Here is a 24,784-nt window from a genome sequence, read left to right on the forward strand (position 1 = left end):
GCTAGATGCCTCCTACTAGTCCTTCTAATTTTGAGCTTCTGTGCTGGGCTCTATAGTAATCTCAGAATACCTATTTTGTGCCAAGCTCCAGGAGGGGTTTTCGGGGCCCAAAAACAAATGAGACAAGGTTCTGGCCCTCAGGTTACCAGGCTCTAATGTGTTGATGCAGGATATCTGGGAAGCAGGATAGCAGAATGGTCTGAGCCCCGAAAACAGGAGACTGGAGTCTACTTTTTAACTCTTGCTTTTAGCTGTGTGACACTGGAGAAGCCACTTGGCTTCTGGTTCTCAGTTTTCTCATTTGTAAAATAGGGACAATGTTATCTTCATAGATTCTGAGGGCTCAATGGCACAATTATATCTAGAACATTCGTAGCACAGTGGTATGCAGTAAGCACTTTATTTTATGCCTAGCAGTACTTTAAGGATGACCTTGCGTAGGTCATTCCAATTGTTAAGCCTCAGCTTTCTCATCCGTAGGATGGAGTTCATTGAACGTACACCACAGGGCTGGAGTTTTGCTGTGTTGTGGGGTCTGCGGTCTGCTATGTCGTCGTCTCTCTGGTGCTTCCTGGGGTAAGTGGGTCACATCACACCCAGTTCGTAAGGACTGAAAGATTGTGGATGGCAGTCAGCACCTTCCGGCACAGAGGAGGAACCTGAGTTAGCAAGGACGCGATTTCCTGGCCGCGTTCCCCGGGAAGGAGGTTTGTGCTGGGTCCCATCCCCCGGCGGTCCTGCTCAGGAAACGTGCAGAGAAAGCCAGGAACCAGGCCTGCCAGGCCCCGGGCCCCTCTGCGCCTTCCCTCCTCCCCGGCCCTCGACTGCAGGAAGCCGGCTGGCGGGCACGCCCTGCCCGGTGGGTGGGAAAGGCCGCGAGCGCGCCCCGCACTGCCGGCTTCCCAGGCTCGCGGCCGCGCGCGGAGCTGTCACTGCGGCAAGCGCGCCGCCTCCCCCGCCGTCCGCACTCCCGGTGCAGCGAGCCCGCAGATTCCGATTCCTCGACACCGCCGCCCGGCCCGGCTCGGAGCCCACGCCGCTGGCGCTGGGCTGGGGAGGAGAGGTCGCTGAGGCCTGAGGGTTTGTAGGTGAGTGGTCCAAGGTCATGGCTAGCAAACGGCAAGACCGGCTTCGACCCGCGACCTGCTGGGACTCTGAAGTGGGTGCCTTGAGTCTGTGGTCCTGGGCCAGGCTCTTGAGGGGTTCTGGTTCTAATGGAAGGTCAGGAACAGGAGATCTGAATCCGGGGACTCCCGGAGGTCTGTGAACCTCTTGCTTTTGTGTGTAACATGCTGTGTATTGCATTTTTGCTCAGAGTTTTAAAGGTGCCAATGACCCAAAAAGGGTTAAGACCCATAGCTTTCTAAGGCTCCCCGGTTCCTCCTCAGGGACTCCAGCTTTATGAGGACTGGAGGTTCCTCTACAGCCTATAGCATCTTGAGAATATCTCTGCAGTGTCCTGCAGCTACCCTGGAGAGACTTAGGTTTTCTACAGGATCCCAGGATTTTTCTTCTGGATCTTGAAAATATTTCCATAGAGTTTCTGGGGTCAGTCTGGGGATTTGAGGTCCCTATGGACCCCTGGTGGTGTCTCTTTGGGAGGTTCTGAGATTCTCACTGTAAAGTCCTATGGTCCTCCATGGTGTGAGTTCTAAATCTGGGCCTCAGGATGCCTATGAACCTTTTGAAATTGTAGGCAAGATATTGTGGGTCTGTAGTATACATGTAATTCCTGGGAGAGGTTTCATAGATGTCAAAGGAATGTCTGATCCCCAAACCTGGGAAAACCATCGCTTTAGAGCATCCAGTGTTAAACAGGGAAGAATACGATGAAGGAGATAAAAGGCAGTGTTCTCCAGGAGGCACAGCATGGACTTTGGAGTCAGGCATTTCTAGGTTAAAATCCCAGCTTTTGTGCTTAGCAGCTGTGTGATCTTGAGCTAATTTCTTAGCCTTTCTGAGCTTCAAGGCCACCTCCTCTAGGAAGCCTTCCCTCTGTCCTGGATTCAGTTAGATTCCTACCCCACATTTCCCAAACCTGATGCTCTGTGGTGCTTAATGCAATTGTTTTTAAGTAACTAATTGTGTTTAATGTTATTTTGTCTCTCTACCCCATCCCCCCTTCCCTCCAGGAAGGCAGGGCCCTTTGCTCTCTTATAGTATGTGCAGTGCCTGGCACATGTTAGGCTCTCAGACATTTGTTATGAAATAAATAAAAGAGGGAGGGAATCTGGAGGGCTACATGCCAGATGCTGCAGCGGGGGCAGAAAGGGACCAGAAAGGAGTAAGTATCATTTCTGTCCTGAAGGAGGTCCCAGGCTAGTGGGGTAAGGATAGAGTTCCTGGAAGTAGGATTGTCCTAAATGTGCTAATGGGGGATAAACACTAATAGGAATAAACACCAAGGGGGAGAAACACTAATGAGGAAAGCACCAAGAGATCTAAAGATGAGTGAGACTTAGTCTCTCCAGAGTTGATGGAAACACTTACTTCCCTCTGCATTATGTATTATAACTTACAAAGTACTTAACTGATAAAATATCTGGGTAAAGCCTCATCCCACAGAGATGGGGACACCGCTGCTGAGAAGAGTTCAGTGACTTGCCCAAGGCCATCCACGAAATAATGGCTGCTCAAGGACATAAGTCATTAGCTTTGGAATTCAGCCCACATTCTTTAGGAAATGGGCTTTGATGTTGTGAAGGTCTTGATTTAGATCCCACTAGATGTGAGAATTTGGGCGAGTTACCTTACCTCCTCTGAGCCTTGTTTTCCTAATCTACAAGGTAGGAATAAGGACCTCTATAACCTGTATCAGATAATTCCTGTGAAGTGCCCAGTATGATCCTTGGTCTATAGTAAAGGATCCATAAGTGTTTGTGGAATGGATGAATGAAATGCAGATATTGGTGGGTGGCCTGCAAAGTGAAGGGACTGAAAATCATGCCATGTGGGGGAGAGTAGCAGAAATTGAGGGCAAGTTTATCCCTTCCCACTCTCACTTTCTATGATTCTTAAGAGACTTAGCACTGGCCTCAACCACAGTGTTGTAATTTATTGTTTGCAAAAGTGAACCAACACCAGCTTTGTTAGCTTTCTTTTTATACCTATCTTTACTGCATTTTTTCTGGTGACCAAATAATGTATGCTCCTCATAAAAAAATTGAAATTGCAGAAAGATATGAGGAAAGATGAAACTGCAAGTTTAGGCACCATAGACACAAAATGCCAGCAAATTGTTATTCTTTGTGAGGGGCACAGGACAGGCAGCAAGAAATTCTTCCAACTTGAAAGTCTTTTCTCCTGGCCCTGCTGTGGTTTCTGGAGGTTTTGTTAGGAGGCTTGCCTTTGGTTGTGGGACTGAAAGTTCATGTGCAGCTAAGGGCTGGAGAGTGGGGAGAAGGTGAGAATTGTCTGGGCAGGGACCTTCCCTGGAATGAGATGGAACTTACGGAATTTTGTTTTTTAATTAATTAATTAACTAATTAAATTTTTATTTTTTGGGGGGGGGTAGAGAGAGGGGGACAGAGGATCTGAAGCTGCGCTGACAGCAGTGAGCCTATGTGGGGCTTGAATTCACAAGCTGTGAGATCTTGACTTGAGCGAAGCTGGCTGCTCAACTGACTGAGCCACCCAGGTGCCCATGTGGAACTTTCTATGGCAGTGTGCACAGTTAGTTCAGATGCCCACTGCCAATGGCCTTGTAGTTGTGTAGTTTCTTTTCTTTTCTTTTTTTTTTTTTATTTTTTTTAATTTATTTTTGAGACAGAGAGAGACAGAGCATGAGCAGGGGAGGGTCAGAGAGAGAGGGAGACACAGAATCTGAAACGGGCTCCAGGCTCTGAGCTGTCAGCACAGAGCCCGACGCGGGGCTCGAACTCACCGACCGTGAGATCATGACCTGAGCCGAAGTCAGCCGCTTAACCGACTGAGCCACCCAGGCGTCCCTCTTTTCTTTTTTAAAGTATATTTAAACAATTTTTTATTTTAAGTAGGCTCCACACCCATTGTGGGGCTTGAACTCACAACTTGGAGATCAAGGGTCACATGCTGTACTGGTTGAGCCAGCCAGTCACCCCTGTAGCTGTGTTTTCATCCCCTTTCCTCTCTCTCAGAATATAGTAGAGTCTTTTTTGAAAGTTCCTGCTACAAACACCCACACCCACACCCACCCACCCACCCACCCACACACACACACACACACACACACACACAGAAAAAGCAAATCATAAAGAAAGAAAAAAGGTGAAAGCCTCCTATTTCATTCTCTGTATTCTCCATTTTTTAGGCATGTACTGAGCATATAAGTTATAACCCACTATACCTATAATTCTGCACCTTAGTCTTATCCCTTTTCTTTTTTTAAAGTTTATTTATTTAAGCAATCTCTACCCCCGATGTGGGGCTTGAACTCAAGAGCTGCGTGCTCCTCCAACTGAACCACCCAGGGGCCTCTAATCTTACCCTTTTCATTTAACAATAGCCCCTCAACCCCTTTTTTGCCTATATGTGAAAATCTCTCATCTGGTATTTTCTCCCTAGATGTCTTTGTCACAAGCATGTTTGCTGCAGACATTTTTTGCTGCCGAGCTAATTGGCCATAAGGCAGTTTTTGCCATAAAAGATAAAATCATGAAAAATGAAAGAGGGACCTTCCTTAAAAAGGATAGAGTGAAACATGAAAAATGAAAAACAGGGCTCCTGGGTGCTCAGTCGGTTGAGCGTCTGACTTCAGCTCAGGTTATGATCTCAGGGTTCGTGAGTTTGAGTCCTGCATCGGGCTCTATGCTGACTGCTCAGAGCCTGGAGCCTGCTCTGGATTCTGCGTCCCTCTCTCTCGCTCTGCCCCTCCCTTGCTCATGCTCTATCTCTCTCTTTCTCTCTCTCTCTCCCTCAAGAATAAACATTTAAAAATTTTTTAAAAATGAAAAATGAAAAACAAAGTTAAAAAGCTTTTATTGCGAAATACAAAATATTTGAATACATTTAAAATGTATGTGGACTCATGGCAATACTGTAATACTGCACAAAAACTGCTTTTATTTTGTGGATTGTACCTAAGCACTTGTGTTCAAAGTTTTTCATTTATAGTGTCATACTTTTTGTTTGTTTGTTTGTTTGTTTGTTTGTTAATTCCTCTCCTTATTTGGCATCAGACTTTTTTAAAAAAGATTTTATTTTATTTATTTATTATTTTTTTAAGTGTTTATTTTTGAGAGAGAGAGAGAGAGAGAAAAAATATGAGTGGGGGAGGGGCAGAGAGAGAGGGAGACACAGAATCTGAAGCAGGCTCCAGGCTCTGAGCTATCAGCACAGGGCCCAATGCAGGGCTCGAAACCACAGACCGTGAGATCATGACCTGAGCCGAAGTTGGACGCTTAACCGACTGAGCCACCCAGGTGCCCCAAGATTTATTTTTAAGTAGTCACTACATGCAATGTGGGGCTCAGACTCACATCGCCAAGATCAAGAGTCACATGCTGTATCTACTGAGCCAGCCAGGTGCCCTACCTGAGCGACTTTTTCTTTTTTCACTAAAATATCTTCCTTTATTAAGAGAGGTGTCAGTCTCTAAATAATAGGATGCATATTTGTAACTGAGCTTTCTATTGCGTTGTGAAAGTCTTCTATGCTGTTGTCTGGTTTTGGAATATTGTCACATGTCCATTGATTAATGCTCCAAAGTTCTCTGGGAAATATGGGTTCAAAACTGTGTGCCACAGCACAGACCGTTATGATGGCTAGGATTTATATAATATAAAAATAGAGGAGTACCGAGTCAATGGAGAAATGAAACCAAACGGTCTACCAGTTTGATGAAACCAAACTATCAAATCAAACTGTCAACCAATTTATTTTGCTCTTTTATGGTAAAATTGTCGTAAGTCCAATGGGTTATATGGTGAAAATGTTTGCAGTGAAAATGTTTGCAGCGAAATTGCTTGCAGCATAGGTACTTAGTCGAAAGTACCTAGAACCAAAAATCTACCCCATTCCTTTTACAGACTGAGATTCTTGAGGTCAGGACTATCCATTAGCCCTACTTCTGACCCAGAGGGCAACACAGGATAGACCTTTCTGGGAGGACATGTTGAAATATTAACAGTAGCCACCATATAGTGGCATATGCATGAGGTGCTACCACCTAAGAACTAAGCTCTTGCACGTTATTGCATTTAATTCTCACAGCCACTATATGAGATAGGTACTATTATTATTTCCATTTTTCAGATGAGAGGCTGAGGGACTTGAAAGTCCAAGGTCACACAACTGGTAAGTGGTGGAGCTAAGATTTGAATCCTGATCTTTTCTGTGCCAAAACTTTTGCTGTGAATGAACTAACAAGTGATTGATAGACTCATGGGTCTTGGGGAGAAAGTTCTGTCTTCAGAACCTCCCCTGTATGTCCTGGGTTCTCTCTGCCAATGGTTTGCAATGCTTGGAATCAGCATCCCCACATAGGAGGGACTCAGTAAAAGCCCTTTCTTTGCCTGCAGCAATCCTGTGGCCATGCTTACTTTTCATGGAAGTGGCATTTTTGAATCTCCTCTTCTAAAAATAAGCTGCAATTTGTTAGGGGCCCTTGAGAACGAGCCCAGCATTTCAGGACAGCCATTTTTGCCTGTCTGCAGCTCAGGAAATTAATCAGAATCCCAAAGTCCTTTCCCTTTTCCCACAGGCCAGCACTCTGGAAACGCCCAGTGCCTTGCTGCAGCTCTTGTCCAGGACTGCAGAGATTCCAAGGGCAGTTGAACACAGATCTATCTTTTTGTAAGGGAACCGAGAGCAGAAAGGCATAAGGGAGAAATGGGTCAGCTCTGCCGCAAATAACTTGCAGAGAGAACTCAACTCGAAGCTGTCCCCTACTTGGAGGGGTGCTGACTGATCCTTGGGGGCATCAGATGTGACTCCACAGATTCCCCCTGGGGTCTAGAAACTGGAGTGTGGGCTCTTGTTCCAATGGCAATGCTCTGTAGGGCCACTTTTAGGGAGCCTCTTCCTCTCTCGGGACCTCAGATGTCTAACCACTATGAAATGATTATCACTAGGGGTGCTCTGTGGTGTTTGGAGCTGGAAATAATTTTGATGATAATAATGAACATAAGAATGACAACTACATCCTTTCTGGAACATTGTGCCTGGTGCTTTCCACACAGTGTTTTATGTAATTTCAGAACAAACAAGGACTATATTAATATCCCCATTTTACACAGGAGAAGAATGAGGCTCAAAGAGAGCCCGAACGTGGGTATATAATCCCAGGGTTTTCTGGCCCCAACAAACATGTGTGGTTGCTGACCTAAAGGAAGTGAGGGAGTGCTAAGGAACACACAGAAGGTCAATTGGATACAAATTAAAATGTGTTCATGCCCACATGAAAGTTAAACACAATACACAGGTATTCGGGTATTCAGGCAGGGAGAGTTGGCTTCTGGATGGGGGAAGCTAGGAGGAGCTCTAAGTGGAGATGAGACAGCAAGGGAAGAGCATGAGCAATGGGACAGATGTGGGAAAGCAGTGGGTGTGCGAGTGGAAGTTTGGATAAACTTTACAGTGTGTGTATGTCTGTGTGTGTGTATAAGGTAGGAAGAGACCAGACCAGGCCAGGGCTTTGGCCTTTATTCCGTAGGCAATAAGAAGCTTACACAAGAGATGTCTCAAGAGACCAGCTATGCTGCTGCAGTCAGAGAGGAAGCAGCCTTCAGTGCATCTGTGTCCTGGCTTGTGAATTCAGCCCTGTGCCAGCACGTGGGAGGGCATCTGTGGGGGAGAGTGTGCCTGTGTCTGTGTCCTGTACCACGTTGGCTGTGGGTTTTGGGCTCCCTTCAAAGGTCCCCCTCCCTATTTCTCTGGGCCCCCAGGTACCTTGCACATAGTAGCTCCACAGGAAATGTGTCACAGAATTATTGGAGGGACTTTTGAGATCATCTGGTCATCACTCCTTCCCATCTTAAGGTAAAAGTGAGGAACACAGATGGACAAAGACTTGTCTAGGGTCACACAATGAATTAATAGCAGAGCTGGGGACTGGAACCCATGTCTCCAAGCTGAGTGCCTTTTCCACATTTGCTGAGTAATAGAAATAGTATTTGTTGAGTGATTACTCCATACCAGGCCCTGGGTTAACCACCTTTACATAGATTATCTCATTTAATCCTCACAACTCCCTGGGGAGTGCCCCTCTTGAAAGCAGGACGCCTTGTCTTCCATTTCGATTTCCCATCGCATCTAGCACAGGCCCTGGGCACCTAGCTAGGCACGCAATGAAAACTTGGCAAAGTCCAAGTCCTGGGAAGAGGGAAAAGAACGAAGGGGGCGGGACTAGCCGGAAGCCCCGCCCACAACCACCGGCCCCCGCCCACAAGGTGCTGACGCCACCACATGGCCCCGCCCCTCATTGTCAGTCCCGGGGAGCCGGAGGAGGCGCCGGACGCCGGGAGCTGAGCGCCGGACCCCTCGGCGGGCGGGAGCGCGGGCCGGAGTCCCTGAGGTGAAGGGTGTGCGGGGAGGCGGCGGGCGCGCGGCGCGGGAGGCTGAGGCGGGCGGGTGGGGGCGGCGGAGGGCGGCCGGAGGGGGCGGCCTGCCCCGGCGAGGGGTCGGGGCACCCGGGGGCGACTGGGCAGAATCGGCGGGCGCACCCCGGGGAGGGCTGTGGGGGGTGTGGAGTTGAGGTGGGGGGCAGTTTGAGCGGAATTTTGGAGAAAGGACTCGGAAGGGGGTCATCTTTTGGGGCGAGACCTTGAGAATTTTTTTGGAGTTGGAAATTTTCCTTTTGGAGGGGGAGGGAAGGTTCTGAGAGACTTCTGGTGGGAGCGAGAATCTGAGGAGAAATGTTTGGGGCAGAGAGCCGAGGGGGCATTTTCGGGCGGCGGAGGAGAGTTTCGGGCCGAGTTTGGGCTTTTGGGGGGGAGGGCGCGCGGGACGCGGTGGGGGCGGGGAGCGGCGGCGGGCAGGGCGGGGGGTCGGGACCGCCGGGGAGGGGGCTGCGCGGGGCCCGCGGGCACCCGGGGAGGAAGGAAGTGATCTTACAGGAAGAGCCCGGGAGCTCCCGAGGAGGAGGAGGAGGAGAACGAAGAGGAGGAGGAGGAGGAGGAGGAGGGCGGTTTGGGAGCGCTCGGGCCGGGCTGCGGGACCGGGCTGCGGGGGGCGCGGGCGGGCTGGGGAGGGGTCCCGCCGCCGCCGCCGCCGCCGCAGCTGTCGGCCCGCCGCGCCGGCCCCGCGTCCCGGCCGATGCTGGCCTCGCAGCCAGACCGCTGGGCCGGGAAGGAATTCAAGGCATTCGCTTTGTTTAAGTTGCCAGTAGACAGTCCTTAGGACTAATTAATGGTGGAATCTGCAGGGGGACGCGGGCGAGCCGGGCCGGGGCCGCCCCCCGCCCGCCGCCGCGGTGAACTTTCCGCAGCGCGCGCGGCCCGCCTCCCTGCGCACCCCCGCCCCTGCCCGGGCCGGGAAGGAGCCATGGCTTCCCGAAGCGCAGGAATGAAGTGCGGTTTCTGGGGCCCGTGGCCTCTGGCTGCGGAGGCTGCCTGCGGGGAACCCGGCGTCCCGGAGCGGCCGGGCTGGGGATTCGGAGCCGGTGCTGGAGCTCTCAGAGGTGCCTGCGGTTTCTCTTAATAACCTTGGAGGAGGCTCTGTGAGCCGAGAAAGACCATCTTGCTTTGGAGCATCTGTTTCTTCGCGTCAGCCCCTTTCCTAACACTGCAGAGCTTGTTGTGGCTTGTTTCGGAAATGCCGAGACCAGTGCTCACACTTGAGGGTGGGAGAAGGGAAGAGAATAGGCAACCGCCCCCCCCCCCCAAAAAAAAAAAAAAAAAAAAACAACACAACACACAAACTCAAAAAACCCTGCAGTGCAATCTCCGGAAAACCGGAGACTGCTTGCAGATTCGCCGTCACACCTTCACTGACTTGAATGACCTTGGGGAAAGAATTGCGCTTCTGAGCTCCTGGTGCCTTATCTGTCGGTTGAGGAGAAAACACTCTCTGGACCTCCCTGCCTTTTGGGGATATTTTGAGAGGTGGGGTTTGTTCAGGGCATTTTACAGACTGCTGCAGTTCCGGCCCCAGGCGCTGGGCTGGTGTCCGAGTTGGGGGAATTCAGATCACCTAGTAATTTTATTAGCTCAGATTAGGGAGGGAGACGTTTGGGTTTTTAGGAGGATATGTCTCTTCGGAGTATGTTCCGGATTATTTTCTGTCACTTTGTGTGCAGCTTCGGTGGCATTCGTGTGGCTAGATTAAATAACTCCCATAGAAAATGCTTTTGTCAGAAATAATTATTTTGCTCAGGATTCCCCTTGGGGCAGATGAAGGTTTTGCTTGATTTACTCAGAAGAATTTTCCAAGTTTCTAAAATTAAATCACTTTTCTAAACATAGTAACTAAGGTCTGAAAAACTGGAAGTAGTGGGACGGGGAAGGAGTTGATTAGAGTATGAACAAGGCAGCAAATACGGGTTCTCTGTTCTGTGATTACTAACGGGGATTGTGGATTACCTTGATTCACAGGTATTTTCTTACTCTTAAGTAACTTAAGAGCAAGAAAGGGAACCAATGATATTGTTGAGTTGCTTACTCTGTGCCCAGGAATTGTGCTAGGTGGCATATCTCTCATATAGTCTTCACAACAATGCTGCGAGGTGCTAGTTGGCATCCCTGGTTCACAGATGGGCAAACTGAGGGTCAGAAGGTAAAGTGACTTTCCTCAGTTTACAAATACAGCTGGTAAGAAGCAGAGCTGGAATGCAAACCCAAGTCTGTTTCTGAGTTCCATGGTTCTCTCCGTCATGCATAGTGCATTAGTTTCTAGGCCTTTGACTGAGCCACTGGGTCACCTTGGACTGTAGACTCAAGTCCGTTAAGTCTGTTCCCCAATAGTGTTACCTTCTTTTCTTCCAGCAATGTTGTCTGTATGCTTTTGAGATGTTTTTGTTTTTTGGTAGAAAGACAAACACATAAGGCTGTGCTAGTTGTGTGTTCTCCATATGGTAGGTACTTAATCTTTTTTTTTTTTTTAAACGAAGGAAGCATTTGTATTGAAATACAGAGTGCCAGTGTGATCCTAGATATGGTTTATGTAATGGAAGATGATGGGTAGCTAATGGTCCTTCCACTATAGAGGCGTGACTGTTAGGGTAACATTCATGGTCTGAAACTGAACCATTTTTCTTTCATGTAACATGACTTTTTGGGACAGTGTCAGCTGGTGAGTAAAGCATATTACTTAACAGGTAGGACCCAGATAGTCAAGCTGAAAGATGTGGTCGAAACTTTGATGCACATAATAGATGCTCAGTAAATATTTGCTGAAGATGTACATGCATTCATTTTTTAAGAATCAGCTTTATTGGGGTGCCTGGGTGGTTTAGTTGGTTGAGCGTCTGACTCTTGATTTAGGCTCAGGTCATGATCCCAGGTTTGTGGGATCGAGCCCCACTCCAGGCTCTGCTCTGAGTCTGGATCCTGCTTAAGATTCTCTTTCTCCTTTGTCCCTCTCCCCTGCTCGTGCTCTCATTCTCTAAAATAAAAAAGAAAAATCAGCTTTGTCAAGGTCTAACTTACATACAGTGAAATTCATCAGTTTTAAGTGTACAGTTTGATGAGCTTTGACAAATGTATCCAATTGTGTAATCACTATGACTGCCATCATTGTTTAAACTGCATGTTGTTTTTAAGATATTGGTTAGCAGAGTGATCCTTGGGAATGCTGTGAAGTTTCTGTGTTCTGATTCAAACTGATGAGATCAGAGTGAGTACTAGAGAGTCAGTGTGCCAACTTTGTAGGAAACAGGGACATCATAGTTATTTATTGCTGAGGTGTATGAGAAGAGAAAGACTGGTAGAGATAGGAACCCTGGTTATATCAGGGGAAAGAAATTCATGAGGAATCAGGTTTCATTTTAGGACAATGGGATATATGTTGTGGGGGGAAAATTACCCAAAGATTGATTAAGGAGTAGAACTTTTATTTTTGTTTTCTTTTTGAAATGCTACCACCTGAAATATAAAACTTAACATCTTTGGCTCTACTTAAGAAGTGCTTTACACATTATAGTTCAAGTAATTCTTAAGGGTGGGGATGCTATAAAATAATTGAAGGCCTTGCCCTTCCACCTATGACAGAATATCCTTAGTGTTTGTGTCTAACTTCTTTTAGCTACTATTCCGCAAAAGGAATACATCAGGTAGAAATTGTGTCTTTTTGGGAAGACATAAAATTATTTTTTCCTTCTCATAATTTCTCAGGTCACTGGACCACTCCCAGTCTGTCTTGAGCTGTAGCTCAAGTCTGTCTTAGAAAAGGTTTAACACCTCTGTTACCAGGCTTCTAGAAGCAACCCCATTTTATCTTACCCCTGGTTTCTCCTTATCCATTCTGTTTCTACACGTTGACTGTTCTATAATCCTTCTTTTCCACTTGTCAGTCTTGAGAATGGAAACTCAGCAACCATGGGCTCTCAGTATATCATTAGGAAATAATAATTAAAATACCAGTTTACAGCTCAATATTTTGGGTGGTGATAGGGAGAAAGTAATAACTCTATTGGTAGTTATTATCCTCTTCTTACGTGAGGAAGCTGAGCTCAGAGCAGTTACTGCCAGAGATAGTAAGGGGTGGAGGCCATTCATTTGAGCTCATATGTGAATGGTTGCTCAAGTTTGGGATCATTTTCATTATACTCTTTGTGTATTAGGGTTGAGGGGTCAAGGGAAGAGCTTGGAAATAACCATATTAAAATATAAGCCAAAAGATAACAAGCATTGTTAATCTTTTAGGCATTGCTGTCTTTAGCTATTCCTTTCTTAATTTCTAGAGATTCTTCCTTTCATTCTAAGGCATTTATAGCTCATTTTTTTTTAATGTTTATTTTTGACAGAGAGAGAGACAGAGCATGAGTGGGGGAGGGTCAGAGAGAGGGAGACAGAATCCGAAGCAGGCTCCAGGCTCTGAGCTGTCAGCACAGAGCCCGACACGGGGCTCACTCACAGATTGCAAGATGATGACCTGAGCTGAAGTCGGTCTCTCAACCGACTGAGCCACCCAGGCGCCCCTATTTATAGCTCATTTTTTATTGCTTAACTCCCTTCCCAAGTCCTGTGTTTATTCTTTATGAACATGGTACTTTGTATTCTCTGGCTATTTGACTTACCCCTTTCCCTATTTTATATGAATCTAAGAGTTTCCATCAGGTTAATCTGTCAATCATAACATATTTGGGTGTGCTCCTCTATTCCCATTTTATCTGAACAGAGTAATATTTTTAAAACATTATTAAAAACTTGCATTAAAAATTTTAAAAATCATATCTTGTTATTTAAGTTATATATAAGATATATAATATATATGTTTAGAAAAATACACATGTACAATTTGATCATTTTTTTTTTTTTTTTTTTCCACAAACTGAATGTATCTATGTAACTGGCACCTAGGTCAAGAACTGGTACCCAGAAGTCCCTGCTGAGTTCCTTTCCAGTTTCTGCCTCCCTTTCACCTCCCTGGGTGACTTCTAACAGTGTATATTAGTTTTGCCTGTTTTGTACTTTTGTAAACTGGACTCATACAGTGCATACTGTTTTGAGTCTGGTTCCTTTTATTCAACAATATGTTTGTGAGTAGCAAAAACTTTTAAAAGTTTTTTAGGGCTTGGAATAAAAATCAGATTCAAACTCTTTATCTTCGCATATGATGTCTTGTATAATCTGGCCCCTGCCTACTATTCCAGCTTCACCTTCTGCCAGTCTTCAATCATATCAGCTTCTTATGTATCCTTGATAAGCTCTTTGCTACCACAGGGCCTTTGTACATATGGCTTTCTCTTCCTTGAACACTCTTTTTCCCTGTTCTTTGCCTGGCTGCCTTCCTCAAGCCTCAGCAGATGTATCAGAAATACTTTCCCTCATCTTCTTATTTTGCTAGTCCTTTTCCGTTATTCCCTGTTACTAGCATCTGTTGCCTCCCTTCACAGCACCTATCATAATTTATAATGATATATATCTGCTTGCATAATTGTTATCCGCCTTCCTCACGAGACTTCACAAGAGCAGGGAACTCATCTGTTTTGTTCATTAGTGTATACCTAGTACCTGAAACAGTGACTGACATATAGTAGGTATTTAATAAATATTTAATGATCACATTCCCATTCAGCACCTTTGTTCCATTATCATTTGTCCTTTTCTTTTCTTATGCTGTTTAACTATTTAAACTTTTCCATCCTTCAAGGCTCAGCTCAATTCCCCTCTATGAAGTCTATGCTGACTTCATAAATTTACTTTGCAAAAGTAAATCTTCTCAACATTTTGACATTTGTTGCTGATAACCCTCGTGTTCTTGGAAAGGTATACTGGCATGTATCTTATCTACCTTGGTGGGTCAAAAGCTTCCCCCCCCCCCCAAAAAAAAAAATCTTGCCACTTGTAATGCCAATACCTTTTATGTTCTTAGTTAATTTCACTAGTTGTATCTTTACCTAATTGGATCACAGCTTCTTCATCAGAAGCTAAGTTGTTTTAGCCAGTACTCCCCTTAGTTCCTTTCACTGAGCTATGCACATAGTAGGCCCTCAGTAGACTTTTTGATGATTGATCATAATGATGCTTATGTACAGGTAGCAATTTTAATTTTTCAGGCTTATTTATGTGGACTCCTTTTATTAGAATTTAGCATAGTGTTTTCTCTAATCCAGAGGTTGGGAGTGCCCCAACTGCTTCAGGAGTTATAACAATTATTAGGGTGTGAAAGTACAGGAGTCCAGTCCTGTTGCCACAAAGCACATACTCCTTTGGAATCTGTGACTAGCAAAGAAGTAACTATGCACCGTTCCTTCTTGGAAAGATGCTTAATCAGTGCTTGTGTAATGCTCTCAGATTGGAGTTATTAACTGAAATGAGATATGAGGTAGTACCTCACTTGAACTATTTTGTTGAATAACATTTTATTTTGATGTCAACAATGAAAATTCCAATCCAATTAACTCTGTTTAAAACTACCTTCTCTGACTTGGGCCACTAAACTGTCTCAGTAGTCCTTCTTCCTTTTGTATTAAAGGCAGAAGAATATATGTACTAATATTGTATATACTTACTTTAAACCAATTTAAATGCAAATTTAAATTAGTAGTAACTGGGATGATTTAACTTAATATACATGTGGTACAATTGGGTGATAAATGTAAATTAAAAAAAAATTTTTTTAATGTTTATTTACTTTTTTGAGAGAGAGAGACAGTGTGAGTGGAGGAGGGTCAGAGAGAGAAGGAGATGCAGAATCTGAAGCAGGCTCCAGGCTCTGAGCTGTCAGCATAGAGCCTGATGCGGGGCTCGAACCCACGGACTGTGAGATCATGACCTGAGCCGAAGTCAAATGCTGACCAACTGAGCCTCCCAGGCGCCCCAAATGTAAAATATTTTAAAGAGGTGCCTAATATGTATTTTAATGATTATTTTGAATTTTTTTTTTAAAGTTTATTTATTCACTTAGAGAGCTAGAGCCTGCACTCTTGCAAATAAGGAAGGGAGAGAATCCCAAGCAGGCTCTGTACTGCTAGCATGGAGCCCAACGAGGGGCTCCAACCCACGAACTGTGAGATCATGACCTGAGCCAAAACCAAGAGTCTGACACTTAACTGACTGAACCACCCAGGTGCCCTTGACTTTTTTTTTTTTTTTTTAATTTAAGTAAACTCTGCACCCAGCATGGGGCTTGAACTCATGATCCAGGGATCAAGAGTTGCATGCTCTACTGACTGAACCAGCCAGGTGCCCCATTTTGACTTTTCTGGTGGAATTATATCAGAAGATTGTGGGGTAATTTAGTAGTTGTTTTTATGGAAACATTGGAGCAGAGGTACTTAAATTTCTTAAAAAAAAAATTTTTTTTTAACATTTATTTATTTTTTGAGGTAGAGAGAGACAGAGCATGAACAGGGGAGGGGCAGAGAGAGAGGGAGACACAGAATCAGAAGCAGGCTCCAGGCTCTGAGCCATCAGCCCCAGAGCCCGACGCGGGGCTCGAACTCACGGACTGCGAGATCGTGACCTGAGCTGAAGTCGGATGCTTAGCCGACTGCGCCACCCAGGCGCCCCCAGAGGTACTTAAATTTCTGAGAGATGTTGGAGTAATTTTGTTCAGAGTCTTCTTACTGTTATTTTTGTCTCTAACTTACTTTATAAATGTTTTATAAAACCAGTCTATTTGCTTTTTACCCTTTTTACTCCAACTAGGTCAAAATAAGAAGTATAATTAAAGTGCATTTACATTTATCCATACTTTAGAGCACCACTGGACTTCATTAACTAAAAGTTTTCTTTTGAAATGCGAGGAGACAAGTGATAAACTATGGGAATTCATTATAAGAAGTGACTTTCAGAGTGGATTAGAAAGGTAGCATGTACACAACCCAATCTCTTAGAAATTCACAGCAGAATTGGTTGTAACATTGGCTTCTAGGCATCACGAGATCTTAGAGTATGTTTCTGAATCATTCACTTTTAGTCAAGTAAACTTTTATTAAGTGTGGTTTGTTGTATTCTGATTCTTTGACAATTGTTATCTATTTGTGTCTTAGTTTCATTCCTTGACCATTTTGATTAGATAGTGCTTTACCTTTTGAGATTATTTAAAGCTACATGGTTCCAGTTCTGCAGCCTCAGAAAGCCTCATTTTTCCCCATCTTTATAATGGGGAGAGTGGTTGTGAGGATTAAGTAATTTAATGTACAGAAGCATTTAGGTCATAATGCCTGGTACACAGTAACTATTAGTCGTTTCAGTTTTACATTTTTGTTTACCCAAAGAAAAGAAGAAAAATTTCCTCTTTTCATTATTTTTAAAATTAATGTGATTTAGTCTAAAGTCAGATAAGCTCTTTATATACTGGGCAGACAAGAAAACACTCAAGAATTTTTGGGGCGCCTGGATGGCTCAGTCTGTTAAGCATCTGACCTTGGCTCAGGTCCTGATCTTGCCATTTGTGAGTTTGAGCCCCACGTCAGGCTCTGTGCTGACAGCTCAGAGCCTGGAGCCTGCTTCGGATTCTGTGTCTCCCTCTCTCTCTGCCCCTCTCCTGCTCATGCTCTGTCTCTCTCTGTCTCTTAAAAGTAAATAAACGTTAAAAAACTCAAGAATTTTTAAAAGCTTAATTTTAACTTTACTAATTTTTTTAATGTTTATTTATTTATTTTGAGAAAGGGAGGGAGAGAATCCTAAGTAGGCTCCACACTGACACGAGGCTCCATATCACAACCTGTGCCAATATCAGGAGTGGGACACTTAACCTACTGAGCCACTCAGGTGACCCTTAACTTTACTAATTTCTGATGAAGCTAAGTAGCTTTCTCAGTGACTAGTTTGTTTATTCATTTGAGAGAGAGAGCGAGCATATGGGAAAGAGGGGCAGAGTGAGAGAGAATCTCAAGCAGGCTCCGCACCCAGGGCAGAGCCCATGGCAGGTCTCCATCCCTTGACCCTGGGATCTTGACCTGAGCCAAAATCAAGAATCGGAAGGTCAAATGACTGAACCACCCAGGTGCCCATCAGTGACTAGTTTAATTTCCTTTATTAATCTATTTTCCTTGAATGACTCACCCTTAGCCCAAATATTGGCTATGTGGTTATAATTGGTACAAGGGAGAGACAATTTCTGGATGTTTTAGTCAGTTCTTCATCACTTAAAGATAGACCCTACAACTGGAAATTGAGACTAGTGGTGAGATAATATATGAGAATATTTCAAACCATTGTAGTTGTTGAAAATTATTTATTTTTCTTTTGAAAATTATTTAAAAATAATTTTTAAAAATTATAAAATAAGAATTATTTAAAAATCTGGTTACGGAATTTTTGGATAGTGATACTTATATTGTTAGCCATTTACTTTTGCTTATTCGAAGTACAGATCACAAATGATTTTATAACATTATTTATGATATTTGTCAGGTAGTATCTTTTTTTTTAAATTTTTTTTTAACGTTTATTTATTTTTTAGACAGAGAGAGACAGCATGAATGGGGGAGAGTCAGAGAGAGGGAGACACAGAATCTGAAATAGGCTCTAGGCTCTGAGCTGTCAGCACAGAGCTCGACGCCGGGCTTGAACTCACTGACCGAGAGATCATGACCTGAGCCGAAGTCGGCCGCTTAACCGACTGGGCCACACAGCGCCCCTGTCAGGTACTATCTTAAGCATTTTATGTACATTATTTCATTTACTCGTTCATTTAATAAATATTGAGTGCCCGCCATGTGTCAGGCACATAATCTTATTTAATCCTCACCACACCCATGAAATAGGTATATTGTTTATTGTTTTAGCCCCATTTCACAGATGAGGAATTGGGGCACAGAGAAGCTTTGTATTTTGTCCAGTGTCACAAAATCGTCCAGGGTCAGATTTGGCATTTTTAAAAAATTTTGAATGACAGTTGCTAAAATCTAGGCATAAGTTACTTCTATGTCAGATTTTTTTCTTTAGAAGCATATATATATCTATATAACTTTATAAAATAGGCTTCAAGGCCAGCACAGAGCTCAGTGCAGGGCTTGAACTCACCACCGTGACATCAAGACCTGAGCTGAGATCAAGACTGACTGACCACCCAGGTGCCCCTATATATGTATTTTTTTTAAGATTTTATTTTTAAATAATCTCTGTACCCAGTGTAGGGCTTGAACTCATAATCTGGAGATCAAGAATCGCATGTTCCACCAACTGAGCCAGCTAGGTGCCATTTTAGAAGAAGGAAATACATATATATTAGGGCGTGCACGCACACACACACTCACGCTCACACACAGGGGAGAGGGAGAGGGAGAATCCCAGGCAGGCTCCACACTGCCAGTACAGAGCCTGAGGATGAGCGGCTTGATCTCACTGTGAGATCGTAACCTGAACCGAAATTAAGAGTCAGATGCTTAATCGACTGAGCCACTCAGGTGCCCCTAGGAGATATTAATCAAATTTTGAAGTATGTGGTAAATAGGTTACAGTCAAAGTACTTAGAGCAGGATGTGTTAGGCTAGGTAAGCTAAGCTAGGATAATTTCCTCTCTTTCCCCAAATCCATCTCAAAACAAAAACCAACAGAAGAACAAAAGACAACTTTGAAGTTCCTTCATTTGGAGAATTCCAATTTACCCAAACTAGCCTGAACCAAATGTAAATTTTTAAGAAGAATGGATGTAAATAACTGTGTTAAATACTGTTGCTTCAGAGGCACTCTGAATTACCTGGGGGTGTTATGGAAGCATGATAGTTTAATTGTTCAAATTAAACAACCTCAGTTATTATCCACAGTATCAACTTTGCTGATTTTTACATAGAACTGCTTTTCAGATTTTCAGTTTTGTTAGCTGTAGTTTTATGGTTGTCTCTGAGGGGTATCTATAAGGTAATATGACTGCTTTTTGAAAACCAATATCAGAAGTTTCCAAAAAGAAGCAATTATATATTTATTTTAATGAGACTTCCAAACTGAAATGTTTGGTGTACTTCTTTTGGATTTGCCTTTAGAGCATATTGCACATTCAATCCTGACAAGTCTTCATTTTGGGAGAGTTATATTTAACTTTTGAAGATAAGCAAGTCTGGTGAATGAAGTGAGTAATCAGTTATGGTTTTTGGTAATACATGAGATGTAATTCTAAGAGGTGGACACTAGGATTTTCGTGTGTAAGGCTTGTCTTTGAGCATCTGCAAATAGAATTATAAGAAGGTTTTGAGCCTTGGCGGCATTGTAGGATGAGTCTTGCTTCCCAAGATGACTTAAATAACAGCACTGATTTTGAACTTGTATAAATAGAAATCATTGTTTGAATATAACTTGCTTAATGTATTCTTGATTGAATTGAAATTCTCTATAATGAAAGCATTATCTTGTATTAATATCAATATTTTACATATAGCCTTTAAAAATTAGTTTCTTTTGGGGCACCTGGGTGTCTCAGTCAGTTAAATGCCTACTCTTGATCTCTGCTCAGGTCATGATCTCATGGTTCCTGAGATCGAGCCCCGTGTTGGGCTTTGTGCTGACAGTGTGAAGCCTGGTTGGGATTCTGTTTCTCTCTCTCTCTCTCTCTCTCTCTCTCTCTCTCTCTGCCCCTCCCCTGTTCTCTCTTTCTCTCAAAAATAAATAAACTTAAAAAAAATTGGTCTCTCTTTTTCTGTCTAAAAAGTAAGTATTTTAAAAAAGAAAACAGTCTGCTGAGAGGCAAATATATATAGGAACAGATTTGAACTTCATTATGATTAAAAGGTGAAATATATTTTCTTGACCCACTTACCCAGGCATTATGTGTGTAGACTTTCTGTAAGACTGAAAGAGTTCAGATAGAAAAATGGTATCATTTACCTTGCTCTGATAACATTTCCTGTTTCTAAAAATAAAGAAATCTCTGGTTTTATCTAGTTTCAAGTTTACTGGGTAAGTTAAATGCTGAGCAAGATAAATGTAGTTAATTTTTGGCTCTTTAAACCTTGGAATAGCTTTATCACAAATGTGCTGTCTTCCCAATTACCTGGGGGTATTTATCTTATTTAGGCTATCTTAGTGATTTGTGTCTAGTATCAGTGAATAAGCAGAATTATAATTGAAAATTTTCTAAGGATTCTTAGTCATTGAGGAATAATAATAAAACCTAACATTTATGGACTATGTGCCAGCCACTGTATTTAAGTGCTTTTTATATCTTTATTTAATCTTACTCTCAAAAATCCCTTGGGGTAGGTACTATTATTATCCCCGTTTAATAGATGAAAAATCCTTACGATAAGAGATCAGTTTGCCTAAAGTCAACACAACTGGTGAATGCCAAGCTAGGATTTGACTCCTGAGTTTGCTGTTGAATGTTACCATGAGCACATGACGATTTTATGAACTATGTGCATTTAAGATCACTATTCCCTGAGTAAAAGAGGTCAACATTGGCTTATGTTCCCTAGCATAGGAAGAATATCATTTTTAGATCTTGATAAACTTAAAGATGTATTAAATATCTTTAAAATGGAAGACTGCTCCAGATACACAGAAACTGAATGAGTATTGAAGATAGTACAAAGGTAGTTTAGGTTGTTTGTGTGACAAAGAAATGGTTGCTGGTAGGTTTATATCAGGAATAGCAGTTTTTATGCTTTCTGCCACAGCTGTACTGGAGTATGATAGGAGATATTCTTAATATAATTTTATAAAATGATATACTTTCCAACTAAATTTTTTTTTGTAGGAATTTGAGGACTGATGATTATGTTAGGCTTGTTTTAAAACTTGATCCAGAAGTGGTTTGAAAGAGACTATCAGAATCGTAAAGAAGTCTGATGAAAAATAGTTGGGTTGGTAGTGAGTCAGTTAATAGAGCAGGGAGAAATAATAAGGTAGGAGGGATAAAATTTCAGATCATAAAAGCCAAGAAGAGCGGGATTAGAGCAGAAATAGGGGAGGTAGGTGGCTGTTCATTAAGTGGGTATAATCCAGAAGAGTGCAGAGAATCTTTATGGAAGAGAGGTAGAGAGGAGACAAGGAACACTGGCTTCATTTACATTTTTGGTCAGTTTCACATCAAATTTAAAAGCCAATAATTTAGTCTATTCAATTTATAGTACCTGTTTTATATTCAACTCAAGGCTAATTAATGTGGACAAAACAAAAAGACCAAAAAAGTGCTGTATATATAGCCTTTGTTTCTAAGGAATTTAAAATTCTAATTGGGGAGACAGTACCTGGTTTTTGAAACAGTTCTATGGCAGGGGCGCCTGGGTGGCTCAGTCGGTTAAGCATCCGACTTTGGCTCAGGTCCTGATCTTGCAGTTCGTGAGATTGAGCCCTGCGTCAAGCTCTGTGCTGACACCTCAGAGCCTGGAGCCTGCTTCGGATTCTGTGTCTTCTTTCTCTGCCCTTCCTCTGCTCATGCTGTCTTTCAAAAATAAATAGACATTAAAAAAAAAAAAAAGTTAAAAAAAAACAACAAACAGTTCCATGACAATATTGGATCATATGTAAATGCCAAAATGGGTGATACTGACTGTTGATTCCAGAGCCTGGATTTCATAAACCAGTCATATTTCAAAAGAACTTTTTGTTTTCTAAGTAAGGACACAAAATTGAAAAACTAACTTTTTGTCTAGTTACCACTGTTTCATAAAAGATGGAACATTTTAAAACAGTTAAGTGAAAGGGCATAGTCTCAGATGAAAGTTTTTATATTGAGTAATTTAGCCGTATGGAAAATTTAGTATTCTTTGGTGAAAGTGTCACAATCTATGGCACAGTGGTAAATGCTCTAGGAGGTCTGTTGTTATGCTACGGACTTATGTCAAGATGACAGGTAATAGTTTATTGAGATTAGTCTGGGCTGAAGTGGTCTGTGAGGTCTTCATGGAGTCAGACTAGAGTTTTACAATGATAGGATATGAATAGACAGAAAGGAGGGGGATGGTTTTCCAGGCCAGGGCAACACAAGAACAAAGATACTGAGGTTGGGATAAACTTATATTATTGACTGGACCCAAGAATACTTGTCTACTCCACCCTTGAGGATCACTGTTGGGGCAGCCTTGACCTGGCAGCCTTGTTTTCCTCCTTCAGACATCTGTAGTTGCTGGGAGCCCCCACTTGGTCTATATAGCAGGCATGCCAACCCCACAGCCAGACTAGGATCTGAAATGGCAGTGGGGGTGGGGCCTCGGGCTCTCCTTGGATAGTGTTAGTCTCTCATGAGCTGATCCTGGCCTATGTTGCTCCCAAAGTAGCTTGGCCCCCTGCCTGCCCCATAGACAGCACCTAACAAGTAAACACACCTAAACAGGTAGTCATCTACCACAAAGATGCCTGTGAGGAGGTAGGCCTTCTCACCTGCTCTCCTACTAAACAGCTGCTTTGGTGCCAGGGAATATCACCAGGGGAGGAGAGGGTGTCCAAGAGTGGGGACTTCTGTTGTAAAAGAGGCCTCCCAGGCCACTTAACTCAGGGAGGATCACCATTTTTCTCTGCCTGGATTAGCTTGGATGCCAGCCAGGCTGTTCCATCCATCCATCCACTCAGAACCGTGTCTCCTCTGTGGGGTCCCGTACGGGATTGTGAGGCGTGGGGTGGTGAGGAAGAGCTGTAAGTGAGTGCTGGGGAAGAAGGAGCTCTGCATGCATCAGGGCAAGGAGGTCAGACCTTACACTCAGTACACTGGCCGCAGGCGCAAGCTCTGCTTCTAAGGGGTTAGCTTTATCTAGTTGCTAAGCGGTTAGCTGTATCTAGTTGGACACCTCGGGATCCACACAGTTGCAAATTGGAAGTTTTCTGTTGAAGTGTTTACTTCAGCTGAAAAAATAATGTTTTAGAAAAGTTTTCAAGTTCTAACAGTTTTTATTCACTACTGAAAGTTCTGAAAGCATCTTCTTTCATTCTAAAAACAATAAACCACTTTCTGTGGACTGTGGAAAAAAAAAGAATACTTGCCTGCTCCAAGAATAGAGTTTAGATTATGGACTAGGAGGAGATAAGATTAGTGTGGTAATGCTCAGATTATGAACAGTCTTGAACATTATACTGAGGAATTTGGACTTGCTCTTGCTACCACTTAGGAACCACTGAAGGTAAGGCACTGATAAATTAGGAATTGTAGACTGATTAATCAGGAGGTGTTATATAAATTATTGGAAAGGAAGCCAGTTAAGGATTTTTGTAGAAATTCAGGTGTGGTTTTCTATCTATCAAGACCTGAATTTAGGAGTTAAAAAAAAAGTATATTAGAAGTTTTGAAGAAGGGAGAGTTAGGAGTTAATGATGTTATGGAGAAAGAAAGTAAGCTCTAAGGTTATGAGATTGGTAGAGGTGGTGGCATTTGTGATATTAGTTAACTAAAGTTGGGGAGGACCTAAGGGGTTAGCCTTTTTGCCTCAGATTCTCTGCTGTGTTACTCTATATCCACATGCTTTTTTGACATCATTTATTTGAGATATATTGAGATTCTCTAAAATTCCCTTGGGATTGAACTGGAAGTTAAAAGGTTTCCTTTATTTTGGAAACACTCATTTAGAGGAAATATGTATAGTATATTTCAAACCACTAAACATTGTATAAGTTCTTAGTTATGGAAATTGTACCCTAATAAATACCATTGTTAGTTAGATTATCAGGTGCAGAGGGATTTTTGGAATTTTTGTTACTTTAGAATGTTTTCATTTAGCAGAATTTGTCCTCTATATATTAACAGATTAATATTATCATTTCATTAACATCTACTATATATCAGGATCTGATGTCTACTATTTAATGTTTAAAACTACCGCATGAAATAGGTATTGTTACTCCTACTTTATAGATGAGGAAACTGAAGCTCAGAGAGGGTTTGAGAAATGTCCCTGGGGGAGAAGTAGAGTTCGATTCAAGATCTCTGTGACACAGAATCTATGTTCTTTCTCCTTCTCTGTTCTTGGGTTAGGGGTCATAAGAATAGGAATAAGGAGAGGAGGGTAAAATAGATTACCCAGATTAGACAGTAATTCAAATCAGTGAAGTGCTACCCAAATATTAACTGGTGTTATCTGGCCTTTTCCACCCTGTCTGCATGTGCAGGGGTGGGAGTGGGGATGGTGTAAAAGACCAAATATGATCTAGCCATAGTTCTAGTCAAGGACATTCACTTATCTTTTGGATAATGTCTCTCAAAGCCTTTTGTACAGCTTTCAATAAACCCTTTATAAAAATGTCCAATTCAGAAAATAAAACAATTATTGACAGTTCTGCAAATTGCTGGCCTGGCAAATGAAATCTAAGGAAGTTTCAGGGTCCAGCTTCTG

The 24,784-nt window shown here is 43.0% G+C and overlaps 1 protein-coding gene across 8 annotated transcripts in view; it reads left to right on the forward strand.

Moving 5' to 3' along the window:
• The first annotated feature begins 688 nt into the window (after window positions 1-688).
• The window catches only part of LUZP1 (leucine zipper protein 1), a 104,262-nt gene continuing 80,166 nt past the window's right edge, over window positions 689-24,784 (forward strand). For 4 of the 8 annotated variants that reach the window (XM_058718683.1, XM_058718680.1, XM_058718689.1 and 1 more), the window contains exon 1: window positions 8,372-8,491. The gene's annotated coding sequence lies outside the window, so the exon portion shown is untranslated. Of the gene's footprint in view, window positions 708-906; window positions 1,089-8,371; window positions 8,492-24,784 lie in introns of those variants that run through there. The other 4 variants (XM_058718684.1, XM_058718691.1, XM_058718688.1 and 1 more) reach the window with 3 other exon arrangements.

The sequence above is a fragment of the Neofelis nebulosa genome, chromosome 2, assembly GCF_028018385.1.
Source record: "Neofelis nebulosa isolate mNeoNeb1 chromosome 2, mNeoNeb1.pri, whole genome shotgun sequence".
In the NCBI taxonomy this organism is placed as follows: Eukaryota; Metazoa; Chordata; class Mammalia; order Carnivora; family Felidae; genus Neofelis; species Neofelis nebulosa.